The following is a 27,479-nucleotide window of genomic DNA, read 5'->3' on the forward strand; positions in this document are numbered from 1 at the left end:
TAATTTGTATCAGAAATGTCACTTTGGCCCAATATTTGTTGCAAAGTAAAAATTTATAAACAAAGCCATTATAACTCAAGATTTTTATAGTTTAACGGTTTTTAATACTATATTTTTAGGGTTGTTCATTTAAAACAAACAAATGAGGTAAAAAAGCATTAACAGTGCTTTATTGAAATATATATTCAAAAAGTGATATTTCTGCTTCGTATTGTTTATAATTTCCATGAATTAACATTTTTTTTTACGAATAAAACTATTTAATTTTTATGACCAACATTTGTTGAGACTGCACGAATTAAATACAAAAACATATCAGTTATAAAACACAAAATTAAGAAAAGCTTAATTTGTAAAAGTTCTGATTTGAAAAGTATATTGAGTGACAAATTCCAGTCTAATGACATAAATAATTAGTAAAATTTACTAAATTATGGGTTTCATTAATGAAACTGTATTATAACATATCAGTTAAATTTAATTTTTTAATACAGTTGTTTCAAGCCAAGCAAACTTATTACTAATTAACTTAAAAAAAGTAATTGGTAAGTTACAAGCTGAAAGAAATTACTTCAAAATTCAAGTAGAAAAGCTTCAAATCGAAAAGCAACAACTAATTATTTCAAATCAAAACCTGTCAAAAAGGTTAGTTGGTTTTGAAGAAGAACTAAAAACGAAAATTTCTTTGTAAGTTCTATTTTTTCAATTAGGTGCTATCTATTATTAGATGTAACTTGACAATGTTCTGCTAAACTTACAAATTAAATTAAACATATTGAATAATTTTTGTACTTATAATCAAACTATTTAACAGTCAATTAAAGTTTTAAAGTTTATTTTATTGGTGTCAGCAAAAGTTATGAGGATAAAAACAACAATCAAGTTAATTCAGATCAAGATGAATCTTTATCTAATGATGTTAAAACTGTGCATTGTAAATCTGTAAACACTGGAAATAGTAAGTTACTGTACTTACAACAAGGTTTTATTTACAAATTTTATGTATTAGATTACTTAGTTTAAAATAGATACATATAAGGACTATACCTTATTAACATACAGTTTATATTTAAAATTTTTTAAATATATTTGTGATATTTTACTTATCTTACATCAGTTCTTTAACATTTTAGTTTCAGAACAAGTTCAACTACTCAGAAGAAGACTCGTCAGTTTAATGAAAACTTAAAAAAGGTTCAAAAAAATAGTTTATATAAAGTCCATGAATCTCAAAGTGCTAACTTAATTAAACATAACGAAGGTAATGTAAAATATTTTAGTATCTTATTAAAAAAAAGTTTAATAGCAAATGAAACGTTTTTAGATTCTACCAAGATCTAAATTTTTAGATTCTAAACGTTTTTAGATAACATTCTAGATGAAAATTTGAAGAAGTTTAGTAACCAAGTTGGTGTATTTTCTAATACTAGTAGTAAGTTTTTTGTTTATTATATTTTAAATTCTTTATCAAGTATTTGAAAAAAAATAATATATTTTAATTTTATTCTTCTAAAAAAGTTAATATTTACAGATTTAGAAGGTTTAACTTTTTTGTATTTATTTTAATCTTAAACTTCTAAACGTAATGAGAATTTTTTAAGATAATACTTTAAATTATTTTAATCAAAGATTACTGCTTATAAAGAAAAGTTGTAAATATTCAGGAATTTATTATTCTAGATTTTAAACCTTTATTTATTGTTTGACAGGACATTTGAAATAAATATTTCGTTTTGTCTTGTGATGTAATTATTTTATATACAAATTTACAGAGAAACTGTTTAGTTGTCAAGTTTGCCACAGAAAATATTACAGTAAATTTTCTCTTAAACAACACATGAAAGTTTTAAGTGTGATGTTTGTTTGAAAGTATTTCCGGCCAAGGCAATGCTTAAAATACATTACAGAACTCATACTGGAGAAAAACCTTTTGCTGGTTAATTATGTGATAAAAAATTTGCATATAAATGTTCATTAGTTCAACATCAAACTACTCACAGTTATGTTAGAAATTTCAAATGTTCAATTTCTCGAGATGGTAGATGTTTTAAAACGAAAAATCAGTTAGTCAGCACATGGTCTTTCATTACGAACCTAAATATTGTTGCAATTATTGTGATCATAAGAGTTATACATAATTGAGTTTAGAAAAACACATTGAAACACATTTTAGAAAAAGAATTATTTTTTTTGTAGTTTAATTTTAAGTTAATAGAAAGTTTGTGAAAATCGAATTGTTTAAAAAGTAATTATTTTTTAGTTTTATACAAATTGTATAACTGCTTCATTTTATCTCTTGTGTATAGTAAAGTTGTGTTACAGTGTTTCAAATGTTTTTGTTGAATTAATAAGTTCTACAAAAATATTTCACAGAACTATATTTTTATTTACTTTTTATAACAAGTTTTCTCGATTTGTTCTGAAATTGGCTTGTATTTTTTTTAACAGACAATTTTTCTCAAACGTTTCTACTTAGTTTTTCTGTTATATGTTTGGATCAAAAATATTTGATCAAAAGTTTGCACGAAAAAGTAACTTAGTTAATCATCAAGCTACTCACAGTGATGTTAGAATTTTCAAATGTTCTATTTGTCCAGAAGGTAGATTTTTTAAATCAAAACAACATCTAAGTCAGCACATGGTTTATCATTATGAACCTAAATTTTCTTGCAGTCATTGTGATCATAAAAGTTATACAAAGGCTCATTTAGCAAGGCATGTACAAACTCATAGTGAAAAATAGTCATTCTGCTGGTTAAAAAATTTCTGGTACTAGTTGTTTAATAGTAACTTATAATAAAATCATAATTATTTTTAATAAATTAAGTTATTCATTTTAATCTGACGACAAATTATTATCCAAACCAGGGTATATTACTAACAAAGTGTTGTAAATTTAGGTACTGGAAAAGAACTATTACAACTCTACAACTTAGTGTTTTACTTCGAAGACTCATTATTTTATCTTTTTTAAAAAAGTTTGATGTTTTGTATAGGATTTTTTTAATAAAATTTATAGGATAAATAAATTTTTACTTTGAATATACCATTAAATTAAGTAAACTATTAAGTTAAAAGTAGTTTACGTATTTATATTTAAAGTATTTGACAGTAATATAACCATGTTTTACTTTTTTGCAAATATGTATCCCTTTGTAAAGTATTTTTGTTTTTGTTCTAGTTAAAATAGCAAGTGAACTGTTTTTTTGTTTTAAACTTTTGTTTAATCTATGTATATTTAGATTGTGTTTTTGTCTTAAAGCATGTAAAATTTTTGATGGTTGAGGTTTATAAAAATGTTTTTTGTTAAAATTTCTTTTTGTAAACATTTAAATTATAAAACAAGAATATTATTTAAGAATTTAGCTTAAAAAAATTAAACTTTTTGGTTTATTTAGGATATACTACTTTAAATAGTTATTGTCTTTTAACGTTTAAATTGTGTACTTTAAAAATTTAAAATTGTTTAAATTTTTGAAGAAATTTTAGTAATTTTAAAAATAGTTACAATTAAGTTTTACATAATACTAATTTCTCATTTCGTTGCTTTTTTTTGTGTTTTTGTTTAAATTAAAATAGCTGTTCATTTTTGTTTAAATTTTAAGTTTTGTAACTTTTTTGGTATTTTAGAAAGTCTTTTTATAAGTTTTTAAAATTTACGACTGAATCTTTATATAATGGAAGTCACAAGTGAAAATCTGCTGTTTAATGAAGGTTAGTAGAATTGTTTTCTTCGTTTAAAAAACATTATAGTTATTTTTAAACAATATTATTTGTTAGTTTTTGAAATTTCAGTTTAAATTTGTTGTAACAAGCAATATCATAGTTCTGAGAAAAAATGAAATAATTTAACTTATGTTACATAAAAGTCTAAGAAATATATATTTAACTTCCTAAGTTTATATATGTGATACAATTACTGAACTAATGTAATTATTTACATTGGTATGTTTGAATTGGTAACAATTTTTTTAAAACTCTGCTTTTTTACAGATGTTTCAAACCAAGCTAATGTATTACTTGTTAGTCTGAAAGATGTAATTAGTAAATTACAAGCTGAAAGAAATTACTTCAAAACTCAAGTTGAGCAATTACAAATTGAAAAGCAAAAAGTAGTAATTTCAAATCAAAATCTGTCAAACAAATTAATTTGTGTTGAAGAAGAACTAAAAACGACAATTGCTTTGTAAATTTATATGTTTTTACTATAGTAATCTATATGTGTAAAAGTGTATTTAATTTTTAATTTTATTTATAATAAACTTATTAGGCAGTTTATGTAGTTTAAGAAGCACCAATTAATGTTACAATAAAATATTTAAAATTACTTTCTTTAGCAACATTTCTGAAAATAAAATCAACAATGAAGTTAATTCAGATCAAGTTGAATCTTCATCTAAAGATGTGAAGTATGTTAAAAGTACTAAAAAATCTATAAATACTGAAAACAGTAAGTTACTAAACTTGTTACTAAGTGTTTTTATAAACTATTACAATACGATATATTTATAAATAACCGTTTAATTGTTTATAAAAACTACTGTTTTTAATTTTTTTTTAGTTTTACCGTCAAGTTTTAAAGATGAATTTAGACCAAATTAAGAAACATATACTCTTGTAGAATTAATACTTAAGTTCTTCACTATAATAGGTACAACAATTAAAATAAGCTACATTAAATTCAACTCAATTTTAAGCTCACTTTATTAATCACATATTTGTTTAAGCAATGTTTACTCTGTAAATTAATTAGAAGAAAAAATAAAGCCACATGCAGCTTTTATTTTTATTGTTGCTATATTGATTTAAAACTTAACTAAAATTAAAAATTTGCCTAAAACTCAGTCTTAATATTAAAATTTGATTTGTTTAGTTTCTTAAGTAAAAATTTGGTTTTATTTTAATTGAATTGTTTAAATGCTCTTCTTCATGATTGTCACATAAATATTTTAGATTTATTTAAGCACTGACGAGTTCTTTGACCGAAACTTAGTTTGTAAAATAAATTTTTGAAAGAATAAATTCATTATTTCCCCTCTAGTAGTTGAGATCTCTCTAATTGTTTTCTTAAAACCAAAACATATACTAGTAGGTGAAACTTCAACTGATCTTAAGAAAATTATTCAGCAAAAAGGAAACTTTAACAAAGTGAAAGTTGAAAAAAGCAGTTCAATTAAAATGCAAGAAGATGAAAATGACAATTCAAATAAACAAAATGAAGGTAATTATTTTTTTAAATTTATTATATTAAAACCATATACTAACAAAAAATATTTAGATTTTATCTACTATCAAGTAGTAGATGATAAAATTATAATAAACTTAGTGATCAAGTTTGCAGCTCCTCTCTATCTAATAGTTAGTATTATTACATCGAAATATCTGTTATACTAAGGAAATTAAGTCTTTTGATAATTATTCAAGTTTAATTTTTGTATTAATATTCTAATAGTCTAGTTTAATTTATTTGGATTAACTTATATTGGGTTTTATTAACTTTGTAAAATTTTTGACAGTGTAATTTTTTTATCAGTAATGACATTATTTTTTTAGTTTTAAACTTTAAAAATAGTCTTATGGTTAAAGGTATATTTAAGAAAATAATTATACATTTGCAATCTCTAGAAGCTAATTATTTATATTTCTTTAAAGGGTAGTTCTAATGCTACCTAAAAATATAAGATTGTTTGTAATTTTTACTGTATAACATAAATTAAGTGTTTATAATGTATATGTATTTCAAAACTATTTTTACTACAGGAAAACAATTTAGTTGCCAAGTTTGTCATAGAAAATATTACAGTAAGAATTCTCTTAATCAACACATAAAAGTACATGACAAATCAAAGGGTTTCAAGTGTGATGTTTGTTTTAAAATATTCTCTAGGATATCATTACTTACAAGACACTACAAAATACATACTGGAGAAAAACCATTTGCTTGTCAAATTTGTGATAGAAGATTTACTCGAAAAGATAGTTTGGTTCAACATCAAGTAATTCACAGTAGCTCAAAACCTTTTGCTTGTCAACTATGTGATAAAAATTTTGCACGAAAAATTAACCTAGTTCAACACCAAGCTACTCACAGTGATGTTAGAAATTATAAATGTTCTAAATGTCCTGAAGGTAGATATTTCAAAACAAAAAATGATTTAAATCGACACATGGTTTATCATTATGAACCTAAATTTTCATGCAGTCATTGTGATCATAAAAGTTATACAACAAGTAATTTGCTAAAACATAAAAAAACTCATTACAGGGTTCGTGCGCGTCAGGCTAAATCAGGCTAAGTCAGGCTAAATCAGTTTTTTTTGAAAAAAGTTGAAAATCGTCAGGCTAAATCAGTTTTTTTGTTTAAAAATTTGAGAATATCAGTTTTTCTCAGTTCAAATGCTTAAAAATCTTTGATTAAAAAAAATTGAGAAATCTTTTTAAGATCAAATTAAAATGTGTATTTATTTCTAAATAAAGATATAGTTATTAAAGACAAAATCAGTCAGTATTTGTAAAAATAAATGCTTAAAACCTTAAATTTTTTTAAGAACCTTCATTATTTTGTTTTGAGTAGATTATATATGTCATAATTATAAAAATTCATAAAAAAATACAGTTGAAATATTACAGTATAGTTCAACAACTTATCTGTTTGTTTGAATTTGTTTGCATCAGCTATGTTTTTCAGAGCTTAGTTGGTTGAACTCTTTTAATTTCTAATTTAAAGGCTTTATACCAATACTTTTTAGATTAAAACTCTAAGCAGTTTATTCATATATTTTACTGTTTGTTTAAAGTTATTGGAGATATTAACAACACTAACATTAGCTTTAAGATATAAGTACTAGGTTTTGTGGGAGTACAAATTTTAGGTACAACTCATTTTTCTTCAAAATTTTATACGTTTTTTCAAATTATATTTTAAGCTTTTTAAATCTGATACGACATCAACAATCACTGTATTTATTAAGAGTTTAGGATTTATAATTATGTATCAATTTTAAGTTGTAGTCAAAATACTATAGTAAACATATTTTAATTATTTAAAACTCGTGTAAGCGTTTCATTTTAAATGTTAATAACACACGACAATGCACGTCGTTTTATTATAAATCTTCTGGTTATAATGTTTTTACTTAGTGCTTAATTAAATTGAACAATTGTGTTTAGTAATATATATTAAGTTTCTACACTAGTAATAGATAAGATATAACACTTATTTTAAAACTTATCACTGAATTTGTTATGTTAAGGGCATAGGGGTGGGGGGTCAATAACCTTTTTCACAATTTAGTCTTATTTTATTGAGTTGTAACTAGTGATGTACCGGACTCACTATCCGGATCCGGCCGGATATTGCCATTTTTGTCTGATATCCGGTTCCGGCCGGATCCTAATTTGAAAAAAAAAGTCCGGATCCGGTTCCGGCCGGATTCTAGTTTGAAAAAAAAGTCCGGTTCCGGCCGGACCCGAAATTGTGAGTCCGGTACATCACTAGTTGTAACTAAGCTATGAGTTGTTTTCTGCATACTTTTGAAGCTCAAAATATTTTTGAGATAAAGCTGGTTGAAGTCAGAGACTATAAAAGTACTAATCAAGCCCCCCCCCCTCCCAAATACCTAAAATGACATCTAAAGGGGATTTTCCTTACTTTGAAAAAATGTCAGGCTAAATTGGTCTCAGTCAGGCTAAATGAAAAAAAATTTCGCGCACGAACCCTGTCATTATAATAAAACCAAGTAAAAAAGCGTTTTATGTAAAAATATTTTGTGTTAAAGCATATCTGTCAAACTAGTTGATCTCCTCTAAAATTAGCAAAAAAAAAACATATTTGAATCGTAACAGTTTTCATAAAATTTTTATTAGTTGTATAAGTTTTCTTTATAAAAATAAATCTAATAATTTAATTCATTTAGTATGAAAAACTTCGACCCTTTGTTTCATTTTTCTATAAAAAGAAAAACTCAGTTGAAACGTTGATTTAGTCTTGAGTAACTATCTATGCTTATTTTATATATTCTGTTTAATGAAATATATTATACGTTTAAAATAAGTAAAAAATATTTTATAATTGAAAAATAAAATATTTATAAATAATTTAATATTGTGTTATCTTTTTAAGAATATGTATTACTTGGTAAAAAAATGTATTAGTTTTAGTTAAAATAGCAAATTAACTGCTCGTTGTATGTAACTTTTTACTATACTTTTGTTTATTTAGATTATGTTCCTTATGTTAACATATGTTAAACTTTTGTAAGCATACTTTAAAAAAAACCCTTAAATTTTGTACTTGTTAGCATGTAAACTATAAAGGCAGGAATATGTTTAAGGTAGTTAGCTGAAAAATTTAGTTTCAGTTTTGTTTATATATAACTTTAAATAGTTAGCTTTTTAAAAATAGAGGGAAACTTGTTGTTGTTTATTTATTGTTATTAAAATTGTTATTATTTTAGTTTGATTTTTTTTTATTAAAAGCATAAATTTTTCAGTACTTATCTTCATATTTTAATTAATAAAATTAAAATTCAGTTATTGTCGAATTCACTTCCTTAGAATTCTTAAAAAAATTCAAAATAGTTTATTAAACTGTCTAATGTAAAACCTTTTTTATTGTATAGGTTAAATTATAAAATATAATAAAAACTACCTTTGTAGCACAAAATACTGATAAATTTTTTCGTAAAAAAAGTTTCAACGTATTACATTTTTACTTTCTTTAAAGAGGCTGTAACCTATAATTCAAGTATTCACACGTTTGCTTTAAGTGTAGCTTATCTAACTTTTAAAGTTAATAAAAATATATATTTTATTAACTTAGATAAAAACAATAGTTTAGACAGCTGTTTTGTACATGAAATATAAAACTTTATGTACTCCTCAGTAAGCAAAATTTTATTAAAGTAGTAAACAGAAATTTAGAATTTGAAGTCTTTTTATAATAATTATGACGTAGCAATAGTACAGTTTATTGTACATTTAGCTGAATTTAAAATATACGCTGTGCAAGTTAATTTGTGCATTCTGGAAAGTTTTAAAGAGGTTATATTAGAAAAATGTTATAAACATTTAGAAAAATGTTTTAAACTATTAGAAAAATGTTTCAAACTACTCGTGCTTGTGGCTTCGTTTTAGTTTTTTATGAGTTTTAATTTTGCTAAAAAAGTATTTTTGGTAATAAATGCATATGTTTTGTCTTTCGCTTTTCTTGTTTAGTGTTACGTTCTTTTCTGATTTATAAATTTCTATTTTTTCTAAGTTACAAAGTTTGCAGCCGAGTTTAGTATTGATTTTTTATTTTTTCCTGTTTAATATTTCCTATTTAATTTTGTAGTCTGTATCTTTCAAATTCCATATGTAGTTCGCTAGTCCTGTTGTATATCTTTTGTTAATGTTGTTAAATGATGTTTTTTGGTTTCTGTATTTTCGTCTGAAAGTATTTACTGAGGTTCCCAAGTACTGTTTTGTTGTTTTATTTGGTGTTATTGTTGCTTTATATATTATATTTGACGCTAGACATTGGTTGTTTAAAGGGCAGGTTTTTTTTACGGCAATTGCAAAGTTTATCTTTTATGGTGCTTTTATCGTCTATATTGTTTTGCTTAATATTTTATTGTTGTTTGCTATTATTTTACTTCTGAAGTTACTTGAACAACTTTATGACATTTTAATTGTGTTGCGGTTGAAAATTTTATTGTATGGATGGTTTTCGTTACATGATGTGGTAATCAGATTTGAAAGTTGTTTGTTTATTTTAGAACTTAAATTTAGACTAAATGGTGGGTTGAAATATATTTTATCTCTTTTGCTTTGTCTTTTTTTTTGGTAAAGTGGTCTTATCGTTTTTCAGGGTAATCTTGTAATTGACTGAACTTGATGCTTTTTGGTATTAACTTTTTACATTGTTAAAGGATTCTTCGTGTTAGATAGTTGTATTAGTCTTCTGTTTATTGTTTCGGAAAATTGTTTTAGTATTTGTCGGGGTGATTGGAGTTGTAGTTTACGTATAAAATTGAAGAGTTTGGTATTTTTTTGAGTTGGTGAATTGAGTTTAACATAAAGAGTTGTATAGATTTTTATGTTTTTATGTTACTAAACAAGATTCATAGTATATTATTAAACACATAGTTCAGCTAATTTTCGTTTAGTTTTCTTTACAATCTTTTTCTTTACTTTTTTAATTTCGTTTGTTTGATTGTTTTGTCACTAAAGATTTAATTATTTATTTGATAAAAAACTATGTTTTATAGCTCGTAAGAAACTTTATAAGCATGTGGTGTACAACTCGATAACCGAAAGGTTCCTTTGTACACCAGGTCCTTAGACTAAACTTTTTAACGTATTTTTATCGCTTAATAAACAATATCTACAGTTTATTAAACGTCAAAAAAGACGCTCAAAATATTTACTTTTAGAACCTGGTGTACGAAGAACCTTTTGGTTATCGAGTCCACACCACTTGAATACAGTTTAAAGTCTTGTCCAGGCCAGGACTATTAACCTGTAAATAATTACAATTTAACATAAATCTTCGATAACATTGAAAAAAAAGCCTTTCAAACTCAAATAAATGTTCATCCAATGTTCAGATTTCTTTATTTTTTCTATTTTGAAAAAAATATCTAAAATGTAAAGCTCGAGTGATTTTTTGACGCTTTTCTCATTAAATTTTAGCAACTACGCCACTACCGCTAGATTTACACAACACTTTTGGCAACTACTTTCAATATTCTTTATGTCAAAAAGCTGTTATTAGTCATCATAAAGTTTTTCAAATCTTTAGAAATTTAAAAGTTTTTCAATTTGATATTTTTAAAAATTTCAAAATGTTGAGTAATTCTGAGTGTAATGACCTTGAGCAATCTCAATCTGTCTAACACAGTAACATACGTAGCTTTATTTTGAAACCTGTAAAACTTTAGCAAACTTGGGTGCAGCCATTGAACAGCAATTAGCAGGGTGCGAATAGGAATTGACAAGTAAAGTATATGGAAAAATTCCGGTTATTCAGCTTAGCAAAAAAGTTACAGGCTTAAAAAGTGGACTCCGTTAAGTTTACATGAAAAAATGATGACAGAACTTATTGCATTGCGACCAGGTTGCAGCAAATTTAAAGCAAGTTCAAAGGTGATAGCATGAAAAACTCGAATGTCTTGTAAGTGCAACCAACCGGAACTTATAATGTGTGTGGTCAAACTCTGAGTTGTTTTTAGTTTTTTATTTATACTTTAAAAAAGGCTTAATTTGTAGGAAAGTTTTAATTTACTTAAATTTTTAAAAGAATTCATGCTTGCAATTATTTATTCTATAGATTTATTAAAAGTTAAATAGTCATTTAGCTTTTATAACTAGATGTGAAAGTGCTACTTTAAATAGTTGAAGTTAGCTTTATAATAAACACCTGACTGCTCTTTTTTAGTTTACATTGCATTAATCTACATATTTGTACTTTAAATGTTGTTGTGCATACTGTTGCTTACAATTTTAAAACAATGAAAGTATTTAATGAACATTTTTCTTATAAGTTTTAAGGCAATATTTGTTAATTTTAGCTTTATTCTTTTATTTTTAGTAAAATACTTATAACTATTAATAGAACACTTGAGTTTTGTTTGAATAATTTTTAAAATTTAGTTAAGTTTAGGTTCTATATATATGAAAATATTATCCAAAACTTAAGAACACTTATATAAAAATAGCAATAAAATTAATCTTTATAAATTTTTGTTTTTTAAGTAACTAACTATAGTTAAAATTAAAACTCTCATTGAAAAGTTTTGAATTAAAAATGCAGGTTCTAGTTTAAAACCGTTGAATTAACATCATTTATTTAATTATATTAGCATTTCATTTGATATAATTTATTAAATTTAGTAAGATTTTAAGCTTATTAGTAGCAGGGGTGCCAGAAAACTTTGAATCCTGAAAAACCAGGAATTAAAAAAATTAGGCTATTACCCTAGAAGAAACTGAAATGTGAGAATATCTAAATAAAATTTAAGAAAACCTTAAATTTTAAACAATTTATATCATGTAAAATAGAAAAGTTTTAATTTGACACAATAAATCTATCAAATAAATTAAGTGCTTTTGTCTAAATAACTGTTTTATTAAAAAACACATTTAGAGCAGCAGTAGTTTAAACCTACTTAAAGTTCTTTTGAAAATATCTGTAATTAGCAACCTGACCTTAGTTAAAATTCTAATTGTAACAAATAATTTTAGTAGATTTTGGCCTTAGTTGTAAAGCATACCACTCTCTAAGAGTGTTTTCAACTAGTTTATTAAAATATGTTGAATATATGTAAAATTGAAGTTTATAAAAAAGTTTTGCAAACATTTGTAAAAGTTAACATAAAACAACAATCTAATTCTTTTTTTTTTGCCTTAAGTTTTATAAATAACTTATAGGGTCTTTAAACTTGAAGTTTTAAATAATCAAACTTAATTTTTAATAAAAGAAACAACTATTTTAAATAGTTGCTTGCAAACAGGCTAGTTTTGTCTTTGTTATATTAGTTTTCCTTTTATATTTTTCTAGTACTCGAAAGGATTAAATTAGTAACAAGATTAATTTTCAGGTTTTAGTATTCTACATAATGAACATGATTTTATAACATGTTTACAGTATAAAAAATAACACTAACAACTTGGACTATATTTTTTATTTAAAAAAACATTATAAAAAAGTTATATATAAAAATAATTTTTTTTTGTGATTTTATTTAAACATTATAAATTTTTGCTAAAACATAAGAAGTGACTCTAAAGAAAAATAGTTGAACAGTTAAAAATTAAATTCAAATCTAACATTAAGTTATTTTCTTGAAAACAAACTTTGCTATGGTGTATACTGACATTTGAACCATTTGTTATAATTTTAAAATTAAATTTTAAAAGTTTTATATTTTGGCTATAATTTAAAAAAATTTTTACCTAATATTTATTTTACAGTTATTTAATAAATACTTTATAAACAAATAACTTACATAAGTTTTAATTTTTAATCAGTAAGCAGGAAAAACCACTGCATTATTATAATTTTTTTAGTTATGCTAGCAATTAGTTTGAAATATTTTTTTTAATTTATTAAGAATTTCAGTTTATTATTAGCAGGGTTGCCACAAAACCTATAATCCTTCAAAAATCTTGATATTAAAAAATTGTACAAAACACCTAGAAGAACCTGAAATGTGAGAAACTTTTTAAAAAAACAGGAAACTATTTACATATAAAGTACAACATAAATTGTTTTGACACAAAAAAATATAATTAGAAAAATTTTCTCTTGTTAACTTGTTTCATATAAAAACATATTTAGACCAGTAGTAGTTTAAACCAGTAGTAGTTTAAAACTTCTTTAAAAATATCTGTTACTTACAAACTGACTTATTTAACATTTCTAAAAACTGTAATTAAATAGATTTAGTAGGTTTCGGTTAGCTTTAGATGTAAAGCATACCACTTTAAAAGAGTAATTTTAATTAGATACTTTGGTTGTTATATATTTAACTTAAGTTAACCTCTATATAAAAGTCGTTTAAATTTTTGTAAAGCTTAATATAAAACAAAAGACAACTTTTTCTTTTTTGCCTTAAGTTTTGAAAATAACTTGAATGGGGTTTAGACTTAAAGCTTTAAAAGGTCAAAGTTAGTTTTTTGAAAAAATAAAGTTATAAAGTAACTTTTGATAAACAACCTTAGCAATTTTGATTTAAGCTTTAATTATTAATTTGAAAAACTTTTAGTATTAATTTATTAATTAATAATTTGTTAATACATTTATTTTAACTTTAATGATTTTATCTAAAAATTACAATTTTGTAATAATAATAAGTATTAATTCTAAATATAATACTAAAACAGTAAACAGAGTTGCCACAAGGTCAGGAAAAACTAGAAAAAAAGACAAAAGTCAGGAAAAATGGGGGTTTTTAAAAAAAGTCGGGAAATTTGGCAAAGTTTGAAAAAAGTCAGGTTTTCTCAGTTTAAGTTTACAAAATTTCTTAATTTACAAAGCCTTCAAATGGTAAAAATTTGATAAAAATCCTATTAAGTCAGACTAATATTGCAAAATTTTCCTTCAAATTTAAAAAAATATTTAATTTCCTTAATCTGGTATAAATTAATAAAATGTCCTTTACAAAAATGCATAAATTTTTATTAACATAATGAACAACTACCCTACTTGAATAAGCAGTTTTTATAAGTTTTTTAATATTGATGATTTCTTGCAAGGACACTTCCATAGTGAAAATGTGGTATAAACACAAACGTTTATCTAGCATAATTTTGAAATCAAAGTGTTTAAATAATAATTGAGTTCTTTATAACTAAGTAGTTAGTTTAGCATTTGATGTAACAAGTTGATGTGTATACTCTACCTCTATGTAGTTGTTTCGAAATTGTTTAAATTTTTGAAATAAATAATACGAGAGAGGGGACCTGATGAAAGAAACCATGTCTTCATTAGATGTTTAGGTATAAGTACTAATAAACAAACAGAGAAAATAAATTTTAGTACATATCATAAAAAAACAGTGCTTGATTATGTTCTTTATTGTATTAAGGTTTTAATTGTAAAAGTTCGTTAAAGTTTTAAATTTTTAATTGTGAAAGTGAGTTATTAATTTAAGGTTTTTATTTTAAAAGTTACTTATGTCGTTGCTTTTCCTTAGTTTCATTTATGTTGGGAAATGCTAAATAATTTTGTCTTTTTCAAACAAGCTGTGTTTGTAAGGTAATAATAAAAGTATTTTGCTGATAGAGCTGTTTATCGCAAGCATCAATCTTACACAGATGGTTCAAGTGATGACTTAATGCAGCAAAAATCTGTTGTTTTAACCTGTATTAAAATTAGATTGAAAGCTTGATAAAGATTTAAGTATTAGATGTATTTAAGTTTAAAGAAAGAGTTTGATTAAGAAGAGTCAGGAAAAATTTAGTAAAAAGTCAGGAAACTTTTCTCAGCTTGATCTGTGGTAACCATGAGTTAAAAAATATATTTGATTTTAACATTTGGTTATTTTATTTTTACCAATTAAAATAAAAATAAAACCTGCGATATGATTGCGGTTTTCAAACCTTTTTTCTAAACATAATGATGTTCATTTTTATGATAAATTTACATGTTTAAATTATACTTTGAAAAATGTTATTTAGCTTCACAACAACTATTAAAAAAAATTTTATGCATTTAAAAGAAAGTAAAAAAGATACGGCCCTTCAGACAAAATTTCTTAGAAATTTATCTTTTAATACGCAAAAGATCTTTTTTGTTGCTTTGCATCATCAGTTCCAGAAAATCTAGTATATGTTTTATACTATTGCTTTGTTACTCCCCCTTTTGCAGCTATGGCCCTCAAATATTCTTAAATAATATCGACCTTTGGAAAACCGTGTTATACAATTAAATTCTTAATCCTTAAATTTTTTATATAGTGTAATAATTTTAGTAATAATTCTACTTATTTATGTTTTTTTTTAACTTATAGAATTAAAAAAAAAGTAAAACTTTTAAAATGCCAAAAAATCGGAAAAGAAATCTTAATAAACCAGCTGAAGAAGTACAAATCTGCATGAAAGTACCAACTAGAAAGACAACAAGACTGGAACATGCCAGACAGAATATGTTCAAGTCTCTAACAAACTTTGTTAACCAAAACTGCCCTGAATTCGTTATGCTGAACAAGGAAAAAGCTTTTGAAAGACTTGATAGAAAAATGTTAGATAAAATCGAAGGCTTAAGAAATCGAGGTTTTAATTTTTTAAATTGAATACTATAAGGTTTTTGATCTAGATAAAATCTAAATATCTCCTTATTTAATTTTAATAGCTGTATCGTTGTTTACTTAATTTTTATTTAGGTTAAGGTTAATAGTTGTAATTTGTTTCGAAATGCAAAATATAATTTTTTCACTTTGATTTTTCTAAATTAAAAACTATGTTGTTTATTAAAATTTATAAAAAAAGTAAATCTAAACTATGGTTTCCGAAACTTGTTTTCTTTTTCACCAACTAGGCAAAATCTTTAAAAATAATAACGGCCCGTATCAAATAACTGTTTGTAGTAGTTTATTATCAATTTTATTTTTTACCTTTTTACTAGTCGTTTTCCTGATAACAAAAATTAATCAAAAAGGGTGATATTGCCAATTTTATGAAATTCTGTAAAAGCTCGAGAGATTGATTAAAATTGTTATGTTACGCAATATCTGATATATAGTTTTCTAAAATTTAAATTTTAATCTTTACAGAAAACAATGTTTTGGAGAAGGATGAACTTGTGACATCAATGAAATTTAACAGAGTAGTACTGACTGAAGTTAAACATGATGAAATAAAGAAATTTGTGATGTCCAAAACTAATATAAAAAATTGTTTAGTAATGTATTACTCATCGAAAATTTTCAAGTTAACAAATTCAATTAGAGTTTCCTTGAGCCTTATTAAGCGCTGTTTTAAAATGATAGCTGATTCTGATAGTTTTCTAGAACTAGACTATTTCTCTGTTATGAAAATACTACAAAGTAATGTATTAAACATTGACTCAGAACTGCAAGTATTCAATGCAGCAGATAGCTGGTTGTGTCATGACGTAACTGAACGTAGCAAATACGCGAAAAGTCTTTTGTCTAAAGTTAGATTTTCACTTCTATCAGTTCCTGCATTAAAACAAGTTTTAGACAATGTATCATCAAAGCATCCTGAATGTAGTTTTATTATTGAAGCTGTTTTTAAAAATAAACAACAATTAAACTCAACTAGGTACTGCAACCAAGCTAATTTTAACATATTAGTTTGTGGAGGTAAAAATATTAAACTAAAGAACGTTTCAAATGATGTTAAATTAGTTTATGCAAACAGTTTTAGTGATGTCAATAGTTTGCCAAACATAAAAGAAGCCAGATGCCTTTTTGCAGCAGTTTGTATTAAATGTGAAATTTATGTTTTTGGTGGTATTGACTATGAAAGAAATACCGTAAGATCAGTTGAAAAATACTCTTTAAATACCAAAACTTGGGAGAATGTAACTAACATGATCGATGATCGTAAATACTTTTCTGCTTGTTCTTTTATGGATAGTGTTTATGTAATGAGTGGTCTTTCGAAAACTTTATACGGCGAAGTTGATACTGCAACTTGTTTTGAGTTTAATACAAAAAGTCTTAAATGGGAAGAAATATCAAAAATGAACAATGCAAGAGAGCTTTCAGCTTGTTCGGTATACGAAGGAAGAATTGTTGTATCTGGTGGAAGTTATAACAATGGTAGATTAAACACTGTAGAAGCATATGACCATGTAGCTGATACATGGACAGAAATGCCCAGCATGATCCATAGACGGTTACATCACAAATCAGTTGCTGTGAAAAATAAGTTGTTTGTAGTCGGTGGACGAATTACAAAGAATTGTGAAGTTTTTGATTCAACTACTAAAAACTTTACTTTATTAAAATCACCTACACCTGCTTATAGATATAATTTACACGAACCTTCTGGAGTGATTGCAATTGGCAAAAAGATTTTTGTGTTCCGCGAAGACGGTATTGTCAAAACTTATGATTTTGAAAACGAAGAATGGTCAAGAACTAAATGTGAAGCAACAAAAAATATAAGACATTTTTCTTTGTTGAAATACCTGTAAAATCGTTAAAGAAAAATAATAATAAAGCTTAGTAAAAAATACACAGGCTTCGCTTTTTTCATTCTTGGCTGTATTTTTTTTTAATGTATTGTTTGCGTGTTTTAAAAGGAATAAAGTAAAATAAAAAATGGAAATGTTTATTTAAAGGTTTTTTAAAGTTAAGTATGAATGAAAGTTATTAAAAGTTTTGTAGCACTACAGCTTAACTTCTTTGAGATTTTTAATGTGAAATTAATAACTTTTTAAAATAGATATTATTAGTTAACATTTTTATTACAAAAAATTATTTTCTTTGGATAAGTTTTTTAAGTTTAAAATGTACCATATAGTTATTATATATAAATAAAATAACTTATTGTCTACTACAGTTAAATTTTTTAATATAAACATTCGGTTGGTTTCAAATTTTTATACAAAATATTATTTTTTCATTAAGTACGAACTATATATTTTATAGATTATAAGTAGAAAACCTAGTTTTACAAAAGCAAATAGTTTAGTTTTTTGTTAATTTACAAATCTAAATTTGGTAAAGTTTTAAATTTAATACTTCATCTGCAGTATACGAGTATATTTGCCTACCATAAGACGTTGAACTAGTTTTCTAATTAGTGTACTTTCATACGACTTAATTACCAAAAGGTTTCTTCCTACACCCGACTCTCGCACTAATTATTTAAGAATTTTTTTGTGGTTCAATAAACTATTTATGTATTTATTCTTTATCGTTTTATATATTTAGTTTTTATAAAACTACAAATATAAGATCAGTGATTTCATAAACAAATGAAAAATTTTATTTTGCTAAATGCATCTTCCTCATTGTATCTAAACATTTAGATAGTGTTTGTTTTAAATTTCTTTTTTTTTTGTTAGCAGTGGTTTTGTATTTGATTGAAAAAAAAAACATTTCTAATAAATTTGTCCAATACTTTTATTATTTTTTTTTACCCATGCTATAGATATTGGTAGCTCTAAAAGTTCTATACTTTCTCTTTCAAATGTTAAAAAGCTAAGTTAGTTAGATTAAGGAATTTTCGTACAACAAATTTACAAATTTTATTTAAATAAATTTTTTTGATGAAAACTGAATTCTGAAAGGCTAGTGTATGCAAAACAAAAGTATAGTAGATAAGACGTTGAACTAGTTTATCAAGTAGTTTACGACTCAACTTCTGAAAGGTTTTTTCGTACTAAACATTTTGATTAAAGCGTAAAAATTTGGTTTTAATACATTCCTGAAAAATTAATTGGTTTTAATTTTACAAAATTATTAGTACGTGTACTTAATTTAGTAGACATAAACCACTTTTTAGTTTGTTTAGCTTAACTTTACAAACTTCTATGAACTGTTAAAGAACTAATTACATTAAAAAAGCAGTTTTTATCTATACACCAGACCAACTGTAGTCTTTAAAATTTATGCAAATTTTTGTGCAACAAAATTGAATGATTATAAACAAATATAACTGTTCAAAATATAGGTTTAATCGTTTGCTAACAAAAGATCCTAGTGAAGTAACTTCACTGCAATGTAAATAAAAACAAATTATACAGTAATCTTCCTTTATTGCACCAACATATGTTTCTGTGTGTTAACGAATCAACACACTTCAACTGGGTTATTAATGGAATAGATATTAATCTGTTATCTTTTCCATTAATAACCCAGTTGAAGTGTGTTGATTCGTTAACACAAAGAAACATATGTTGGTGCAATAAAGGAGAGTACTGTATAATTTGTTTTTTATAAACAAATGTATATATTTTGATAACTTTGTTTTTGTATAAACTTAAAAACAAACCTTTCCATCGTTTCTGGCAGAAAATTTTGTTATGAATAACACGAAAAATAACGGTCTAATAGGATATAATCTGTTAAACGAGTTTTTATTAGGATACTTAAACTAGTATTACGAAAGTTGAAATAAACAATTATTTTGTAACACACTACTCATTAAATATTTCCAATCTATCAAATTCATCTAAAAAATCCATATAGCCTATTGAGCGCTTTTTTCCAATGGCTTCTGATGATTTTCTAGAGTTAGACTTTAATTCTGTAAGAACAACTTTTTCAAGCAGTGGTTTAAACACTGATTCAGAACTGCAAGTATTTGATGCAGAAGACAGCTGGTTTTGTCATGAAATAACTAGTAAGTACGCTAAAGATCTTTTGTCAAAAGTTTGACTTCCGCTTCTATCAGTTACAGCATTAAAACAAGTTTTAGACAGAGTATCATCAAAGTATTATGAATGTAGCAAAATTGTTGAAGCAGTTCTAGTCAAAAATCAACAATTAAATACAACCATTTGTATTATTACAAACAGTTACTGCAACCAAAGTAATTTCAACATATTAGTTTGTGGAGGTGAAAATGATTAACTAGAGAAACATCATAGTCTACCAAAGCACTGAACAATCTCGAATAAGGACAAATTCTTTTAAAATTTACTTACAACAAGCACAAACTGTACAACAGGAGACGCCATATCCAACACCTATAAGTTACGAGCAACACGAGCTGCCTTATTTGACGCCAAAAAGTTACGAGCAACACGAGCTGCCTTACTTGACGCCAAAAAGTTACGAGCAACACGAGCTGCCTTATTTGACGTCAAAAAGTTACGAGCAACACGAGCTGCCTTATTTGACGTCAAAAAGTTACGAGCAACACGAGCTGCCTTATTTGACGCCAAAAAGTTACGAGCAACACGAGCTACCTTATTTGACGCTAAAAAGTTACGAGCAACACGAGCTGCCTTATTTGACGCAAAAAGGTTACGAGCAACACAAGATGACTTATTTGACGCAAAAAAAGGATATTCTTTTAATTGGATTCAAATCTTGTTCAATTTTTCAGCACAGCTACTTTTTAATTAAATAAAGTATTTATAAAGTTTAATACTTAAAAATAAATTAGTTTCGTATATCGATAACCGAAAGGTTTTTTTGGCACTAGGTCCACGGACCAAAAGTTTTGAGCGTTTTTTGTCGTTCAATAAACAATATATAAAAAACTCACATTTTTATAGGCAAAATCTTTTAGTTTTGAATCTGCCGAAAATGTTATGTTGAACTTAAATTTTTTATATTGTTTCGTTATTTTGTTTCAATTATGTCAATTTATTTTCGTTTTAATTTTTTTTTCAATGCGCTGAAATTTTTTATGCTTAAAATAAGAAAACCTGACTCTTCTAAAAGTTACACAAGTCTTCGATACCTGATTCAAAAAAATATTGAATTTCAAATCTAAAACAAATTTATGTTAATCATTTTACAACCATTAATAATTTGATAGTCTCTGTAATTGTTTATGCTTTTTGTGATTTTATTTATAATTTTAATGTCACGAATATACCGTGGTGTCTTATAAAAGTAAAAATTATTTTCTTATACGATCTTTTGTTAGATTTTTAATTAGATAACACACAATTCAGTAATATAATGTTTAGTCAGTTTAAAAAGCGTATATAATATTTTGATTTGTTATAAAACAATAGAAATCACTTTGAGTAGTAAAAAGAATAACAATTAAAATTGACTTCTTATATTGTAAGAGGCGAATAACTTGGATTGATTTATAAGTTTGTTGTAAATATAAGCAGAAACAAAAAAAACATTAAGACAAACAAAATATTGTTTATTTAAGTTTCAGAAATTACAAAGTATTTGGAATTGATATGTTAAACAATAGATCATTTTAAATAGTAAATAATAAAACTAACATCTTAAATTATAAGAGGCAAACAACTTTGATTAGAAAATATTGATGTTTGTTTTTGTAAAAGGAGTAAAATTCATAGATGCCATATTTTAAGTACTATGTCATGCTCGTAGAAATCGGTAACTAGAGTAAAATGAGTTATGAGAAAGTAGTTACATTAAACTTCAAAAAAACTTGATACAATAGAAGTTTTCGCTACTTGTAAACTGCAAGTTTTGGAATACAAAAAAGTTTATAAACAAATACTGACATGTTAAGCAGAGGTCTATTAACTTATTTATTTAGATTTATTTTACAAATATAACTTTAAAATAAAGTAAAATATATAAGTTTCATTAAATGTTTACTTTTTTTAAATCTTGATTAAATGATTTGTGAAATTTGAATGCAAACTGTTTTTTAACTACGTTATTTTTTAATAAATTCTATGGACCACAACACAAATTGACATGTAGAAATTTTTATTTAAAGCAAACAGTTTTATTGTATAACTTCAAATCAATAAATTAAATTTATTCAGCAGTCTAAATAAATTAATTTAAACCAGTTGGTAAGCTACGAGCTTATTACATACGATAAAAATGTTATTAAAACTTTTATTTTGAACTGCAAGATATTTTTTAAGTATACAATTACGTTCAATAGTTTAATGAACTATACCTTTAAAAATAACGAGTTAAAGGATACAGAAATGGAAAAAAAAATTGTATCAACTGCAAAATTTATAAACGTTTCAAGATTTGAAAACTTAAGTTTTTAGAGTAACCAACAAAGACTGTTATAGTTAGTTAAAAAAATTACTTAATAAAAGCATTATTTCAATTTTTTTACCAACTTTTGTGATGTGTTTTTGTTTATCATAGAAATGAAAAACATGTACATTACAGCATTAAAATATATATGCTCTTAATTATATTTTTATAACTAATCAATAAATATTTAACTATTTACAAATTTTTTAAGATACAAATCTTACAATTTTCATAAAACATACCAGTTTTTAAAACGGAAAACTAGAAATTCTTAACTTCGTTAACAAATTTAATCAAAGTAGCTTCCTAACTTATAAACGTCATATTTAGTGAAAACTTTTGTTGTTCATAAACCATTAAAGAACAACATTCAAAAACAACTAGATTTAAAAATTATTAACTGAATCTAAAACTGGTTATGTGCAAAAAAGGGAAAAAATACATTAGTAGTAATTAGTCATTTACAAGGTTGCCAATTCAAAGGCAAAAAGTGTCAGAATTATATCAAACCAGTCTAAGTTGAAAAAGCTAAAAACTTGCTGTTAATTAAGCCTTAAACCTTAACTAAAATACCATCGTTATAAAAAAGTACACAAAATTTAAGAAAACAAGATAAAAAATCAATTAGTAAATTACAATACAGTCATAAAAAATACTCTGAGATTTCGGGGATTTATATAAATTTTTGATATAAAAGTTTAACATATACCTGAGGTTGTAAAAAATCTTTTAAAGAGGTTCAACCTAGTAAAAGTTTTTGAATTTTTTAAACTAGCCTATGTGTTTGGCAACCTGGTTAAAATAAAGTTCAAAAAGTAAATAATAAACAAAGTTTATTAACAGTGAGTTAAAAAAATAGCAAAAAAACAAAGATTATAAATTAGCTTGAATGGACAATTAAGTTTCTTAAATAGTTTTAACAAAAAAATAGAAATTTATTAAGCCATTAATAACGAACAAAATAAATATTTTTTAATAAATATTATAGCAATTCTTTATCTGCAATAAAAATCTTGCATTTAAAAAGAGTAAATATGAAATATAAGACAAGCTGTAAGAATTAAAAAACGTTAGTTAAAGTTTTTGTAAAAACGAAAATATTCGCTTAAGTCTGTTTCAACAAAGCACATGATTATTTTTAGTAACTACGGACTGATCAGAAAAAATTGTTAAGGCAAGGTATAGTGTAGCAAAATTAGTAACTAAAAAGAAGTTAATTATTAGAATTTTATACTTTTTTAAAGAGTTTGTGTTGGCGGTAGTAAAATACGTTTGTATATTTCTTCAGGTTGTACCATATTAAATGATAGAGGTACACACTTATATTTACTTTTAGTTTATTTTATCTTGCTTTACCTAATAACCCTAACCTATTACTTTTAAAACAGTTAAAAAGATACAAGCTGAAAGAAGTTACTTCAAATCTCTAGTTGAAAAGTTACAAATTGAAAAGCACCTACAAATTATTTCAAACATAAATCTTGCAAATAAAGTTAGGTTTCTTGAGGACATTCTAAAGTCAACATTTATTAAGTATGTTTAAATTTATTCAGTATTTTTTATTAAAATCATAACATATATAATTACTATATCTTACAATTTAGGATACACTATGCTTAAAAATTGTTGATAGCAATGAAGCCACATGATTAAATAAATATTATAAGCTTAAATAGACTTTATTATAGGAAAAACTCTGACAATAAAAAGGAAAATCAATTTGCACCAGATCAAGTTGAATATTTATCTACTTATGTTGAATTTATACAAAATAGTAGTAGTTATCCTGTTCTCACAAAAAGTAAGTTACAAAAGTTGAAACACTTGATTTTGTTTTATTAATTGAAATAGAAAACTAGTTACGAAGAAAAATATCCTAATTTATAAATACTTTATTAACAAGGAAAAATCTGGAACAATAATACTATATTATATTACGCTTGAATGTGGCGTACTCCAATATAGGACCAGGTGCACAAAGAACTTATCGGTTATCGGAATGCACACCACGGAAACCTTTTAACGTCTTGTCCAGGAATATATATACAATCACACATATATAATATAAAAACGGATATAAAATAAAATGAGCTTTCATCAATTATACTACATCCCCTCCAGCTAATTTTTAGCTCTGTTCCTTTCCGTTTTGAGCTCTCACGTTGGAGTAAGCCACATTCAAGCCTTCCTTGCGCAGTTATATATTTTAACCTACACAAGGCAAGTGGCACCTTATTTTTTATAGGGACTGAAGAAGCAGGAATTTGCTCACTGAACTCATCTCTATCAATCTCACCTGTTTTATTGGTATTGACACCTATAAAGTCTTATGTAATCTTTACAGGAAAATCAGCATGTTGATGACGTACATTGCCCTTAATTGAGCTGGGTAGATATTTCTGCCAGCCATCAAAAACTTTCGTTTCAATAAAACTAGGTTGTACAATCTTAGAAACCTTCTGTTTCTACGCTTCAGTATTTGTGAGCCATTAGTTCTTACTACAAACTTATCATGTGGAAGCACTTCCATCAAAACTCCATTCCTGTCCCATTTACGCGGAATGGCACTGCCTTGTTTACACCTGCTGCCAACATACAAAGGTTGCAACTTCCAAGCATTATTGTTGATCGCTTCTGTGAGTTTTAACATATCTTGTACAAATTACCTTTACTTTTAGTTTTGGTTCTTTTCTCCATGCAGCACGCACAGCAATGTAAGAAATTTAGTTTGTAATTTTAAAAAATGTAAAACCATCTCGCAGCTGATACCCATCCAATCTTAACAAGAAAAACAGCTCCAAGTAAATCGTGATCATTTATATAATGAGAAATTACTGAACAAACAAATAAATGTAAAAAATAAATCGAAAAGTTTTAAATGTGATGTTTGCTTGAAAGTATTTACAAGAGTATCTAAGCTAACAAGGCATTACAGAACTCATACAGGAGAAAAACCTTTTGCTTGTCATATATGTAACAGAAAATTTGCTCTAAAAAGTAATTTAGTTGAACATCAAGCTACTCACAGTGATGTGAGAAATTTCAAATGCTCTGTTTGTCCAGAAGGTAGATCTTTTAAAACGAAAAATTATTTAAGTTATCACATGGTTTATCATTATGAACGAAAATTCTCTTGAAGTTATTGTGATCATAAATCTCATACAAAATGTAACTTACTAAAATATAAAAAATCTCATTTTTTGAAAATAAAGTAAAAAAGTATTTAAAAGGGTATAACAAAAAGAAAAAAGAAAACTATTTTTCAGCAGCAGTAATTTAACTTAATTTAGATTTCTATAAAAACTTTGTTTTATTTTTTGAAATAACGAAAAATTGTTTAACAGCTTAATTAGTTTTAAAATTCATTATGTTATTCTATGCTTATGTTGTACATTTCGATTATGAGGTAAAGTGTCTGTTAAAATAGTTTTGTACTTAAAAATGTTCAAGTTCAGTTAAAGGATTATTAAAAAGTTTTATTCATGTGCTTGAAATAACATAAGACTTTGAATTTAATTTCTTACAGATGATAACTTTCTTGCGTTTTAGAATAATCTAGTTTATTGTTTCTTTAATGTGTGAATAAAAATATGCAATCCGACACAAATAAATATATCTTAATAAAACGGAAATTTGTATAGGAACTATATATTTAGTACTTCTTTTATTCTTAAACAAACTCTTTGTAATAATCTTTAGTTTATGTTAATGGTTTTAATTAATTTTTTATAAAAAAAAAATTCACTCATTTTACTTAAAGTGTTTTTAATGAATTTTACTCACTATGTTGTACTTCTTAAATTTTTTTTTGAAGCTTTTAGCAATAAATGTTTTAAAGAATGTATAACATATGTTTATATAAAATTGGTTAGATTTATTTTTCTCGTTTTGTTTTGTTCTTGAAAGCAGTTTTGGTGTTTAAATTCAGTGTGAAAATTTTTTATTTACACAGAATAAAGAATTAAATTAAACTTTTGCTCACAATTATTAAACACGATTAATCACGTGTTTTTGAAACTAAAAGTAACTTTCAAGGTATTAAGTGATTTAAAGTTAAAAACTTTAATAGGTTCTTTATGGAAGGAACAAGCTAGAAAGGCAAAAGTTAAATTTTTTATTAAAAATCTATCTCCTCCATCAATCTTTGAGCAATTGTTTTAGATCTTAATCAGTCTAATGTTAAACAAATCTCAAACAACTAGTAAAAAATATTTTTTGGTATAAAAAAAAAAAAAAAACATACGAAATTTTTTGTAATAGTTTTGGTCATAAATTTTTATTTCCTATTTTCAAAACTATGCCTCCTACAAGTTGGTTGTAAGATTAAATAGAACATTTCGAGATATTGAAGTAAAATTCTTTACTTTGGAAATTCTAAAAAATTGACCTTGATAATTTTTTATTTCATCTGGTTGTATTGGATTTGTTTTATTAAACTAATTATATCTTAAAACATAAATTATTTTTGTTCTATATAAAGCACCTCATTGTATATACTGTAAACTTTCAAACTAGAGCCAGTGTAAATTTTTGAAAAAAAGTTATAACCCCTTTTTCCTTATTTTTATCAATATTTGATAACTACAACTTGTCATGTTGTTGTTTATGTTTCACTAGTGAGTTTCAGTTTTCAGCGCATAGAGTTTTCAAAGCAGTCATACCACTTTTAATTTCACTTATTAACAAAATGCTTAGTAAACATTTGAGATCACTAGATAAAAAATGTATTAGTTCATATAAAAGCGAAACATTATAAAACTTGAGATATAATGCAAAATTACATTAATCTTTTTTTTTAATAAAGCTCAATATTTGTTTATATTTTCATTAAAAAGATTCACTAGTGAGTTTCAGTTTTCAACACAGAGAGTTTTCAAAGCAGTCATGCCACTTTTGTTTTTATAAATAAATTTTTTTTTTGAACATTTATGGTCATTAGCTCAAAAAAGAAAACTTCATATAGAAGCAAAACATTTAAAATTGTTTTAACTCTGTAAAAGTTGACTTTAAAAAAACTTAAAGTTTAAAAAACTGTTGTAAAGAACGTTGATCAAATTTAATTCTAGGTTTATTGTAGAAGATTTCTAAAGTTGTAATTTCTAATGCTGATACAATTTGCATCAGATTCTAGTATTATCAATGCTTCTTTTAACAACAAATTACATTTTATTTTTTCTGGTTTAAAAAACTCTCCCTTTTAAATATACTATTTGTATTATTTATAGTACATTGATTTAAAACTTTTAAAAAAATTCAATGAAAATATATATTCAGTTTAACTTCAGTATTTTTTTCAGCTATACAAAAGTTGCATTTATAAAAAAACTAGAATAGTTAAATTACTTAAAGAAA

This window comes from Thalia democratica, chromosome 7, assembly GCF_965202585.1.
Source record: "Thalia democratica chromosome 7, ktThaDemo2.hap1.1, whole genome shotgun sequence".
In the NCBI taxonomy this organism is placed as follows: Eukaryota; Metazoa; Chordata; class Thaliacea; order Salpida; family Salpidae; genus Thalia; species Thalia democratica.